The 2,720-nt window shown below is 44.3% G+C and overlaps 1 pseudogene; it reads left to right on the top strand.

Annotated features, from left to right (window-relative positions):
* Positions 1-357: 357 nt before the first annotated feature.
* Positions 358-1,867, top strand: LOC118858296 (annotated as a pseudogene).
* Positions 1,868-2,720: the final 853 nt, after the last annotated feature.

Raw genomic sequence — 2,720 nt, 5'->3', positions numbered from 1 at the left:
ACTTGCAAAGGTTCTCGACTAGGATCCCATAATCTCTTGTAACTATAATAACTATTCAGCCTCATCATCCACACAGGGAAAATTAAATGGATGAAGAATGCTTACTGCCAAGATTATGATATACGGTTGGATGGAGAAGTTAAAGAGCTTATCCATTGTTAAACATATCTTGATTGTATGATGATAATAGTGAATTGGGCTCATTATTTGACAGAAGAAAAAGAGGAAGAAACTGGATTTCCTGTAGGAGTCTTCAGCATGTCTTTTAAAAAATTTGAATATAAATAAGAATTTTTAGAGGAGTTTTTTTTCTTGAAAATTATAGGATTTCGCCCCCTTCCCCATCCTGTCCCCGCCATGGCAGACTATCTCATCAGAGGAGGCACTTGTTACGTTCCAGACCATGGCCTCACGGCACAGTGGAGATGGGCTCATGTACAATGAATTCCTCATTCTGCTGGGCTTTATAGACTTCACAGCAGACCAAGTAGACCTAACGTCAGCACTTACAAAAAGATAACCTTGAAGACCCCACTTGTTTTGTCCCTAGTGGACACAGTCACCGAAGCTGGGATGGCCATAGCCTTGGTGCTGACAGGAGGTATTGGCTTTATCCATCACAACTGCATCCCAGAATTCCAGGCCAATGAAATGCGCCAAGTGAAGAAGTATGAGCAGGGCTTCATCACTGACCCCGTGGTCCTGAGCCCCAGAGATTGAGTCAGAGATGTGTTTGAAGCCAAGGCAAGGCATGGCTTCTGTGGAAACCCAATCAGGGACAGTGGCAAGATGGGCAGCTGCCTAGTGGGCATCACATCCTCACGTGACATTGACTTTCTCAAGGAGGAGGAACATGACCATTTCCTGGGCGAGATAATGACCAGGTAGGAGCATCTAGTGGTGACTCCTGTAGGAGTCACACTAAAAGAAGCCAATGAAATCTTGTGGTGGAGAAAGAAAGGGAAGCTACCCATCATGAATGAGGGTGATGAGCTAGTAGCCATCATTGCCTGCTGGACCTGAAGAAGAATTGAGACTATCCCCTGGCATCCAAGGACACCAAGAAGCAATTTTTGTGCGGGGCAGCCATAGGTACACATGAGGATGAAAAGTATTGTCTTGACTTGCTGACCCAAGCTAGTGTCAATGTGGTTGTGTTGGAATTTTCCCAAGGAAACTCCATTTTCCAAATTAATATGGTTAAGTACATCAAGGAGAAATATAACAACCTCCAGGTTGTCAGTGGCAACATGGTGACAACCTCATTGATGCTGGAGTGGAAGCCATGAGGGTTGGCATGGGCGGTGGCTCCATCTGCATCACACAGGAAGTGCTGGCGTATGGGTGGCCTCAGGCGACAGCTGTATACAAAGTTTCAGAATATGCACCACGCTTCAGTGTCCCAGTCATTGCAGATGTGGGCATCCAAAATGTGGGCCACATTGCCAAAGCTCTTGCCCTTGGAGCTTCCACAGTGATGATGGGTTCTCTGTTGGTGGCCACCACAGAGGCCCCAGGAGAGTACTTCTTCTCTGATGGGATCCGGCTAAAGAAATACCCGGGGATGGGCTCCCTGGATGCCATGGACAAGAACTTCGGCAGCCAGAACCATTACTTCAGTGAAGCAGACAAAATCAAGTGGCTCAAGGGGCTTCTAGGGCATGCAGGACAAAGGGCCCATCCACAAGCTTGTTCCCTACTTGGTTGCTGGCATCCAGAACTCCTGCCAAGATATTGGTGCCAAGAGTCTGACTCAAGTCAGAGCCATAATGTACTCGGGGAGCTGAAATTTGAGAAGAGGACATCATCTGCTCAGGTGGAAGGAGTTGTCCATGGACTCCATTCATATGAGAAGCGGTTCTTCTAAGAAGTGGCCTGGTTTGCTTAATTCTTTCACCTCTCCCTCTCTAGGTTTCTCAATAAAAAGCTGGAATAGTGAAAAAAAGAGAAAATTATAGGATTTCTCTTTTCTATTCTAATCCCTAGCCATCTCTTCAGTAGCCACGTCACTACCCTTGCACAATTTCCCCTTTTATTGATAACCATGTTATGGGTATCTTGCCCTACTTCGTTAGCTGCTTTATCATGGGAAATCTGTTGATTTGGTAACCAGAGGTAGTTCAGCTCATGGTTCTCATGGTTCTCATGAACTAAATTGTCTACATCAATAATTATTTGATTTCTTGCCACTTGCTTGATTGATACAGTGATTAACATCATTAAAACTTCTACTTTTACAGTTGGTTTCCTTCTCTTAGAAAAATCCTAGATGGCAGTGTGACATCAGGAGGGAGGGAGGTAGCTTCCATCAAGGGGTCTCTTTCATTTTTTTTCTCATTAGGATAGAGTGAACTGTATAGTGGATGTGCAGCAGGCTAGGTATTTGAGTCTTCACTCTGCCACTACCTGTCACATACCTGTGTGATTTTGGGTCAGTCTCTTAATCTTCCTGAGCCTGTTTCTTTATCTGTAAAGGACTGGATGACCTTCGAGCTCTGTTTCAGTTATAACATTTTTTAAGTCTATTAACAACATTTATTAAGTGTATGCTATGTGTCAAGCACTGCGCTGAGTTCTAGGAATACAAAGAAAGGCAAAAAAAGGTCCCTGCTTTCAAGGAATGTACAGTGCATTGAGAGATGCAATATGTAGATAACTAGATAGATGCATAATATATGCAGAGTACATGAAAAGTAGTCTGAATGGGGAAGGCACTAAGG

The sequence above is a fragment of the Trichosurus vulpecula genome, chromosome 7 (genome assembly GCF_011100635.1).
Source record: "Trichosurus vulpecula isolate mTriVul1 chromosome 7, mTriVul1.pri, whole genome shotgun sequence".
Taxonomy (NCBI): domain Eukaryota; kingdom Metazoa; phylum Chordata; class Mammalia; order Diprotodontia; family Phalangeridae; genus Trichosurus; species Trichosurus vulpecula.
Note: the sequence above shows the minus strand (reverse complement) of the source record. Positions and strands in the feature narration are given on the sequence as shown.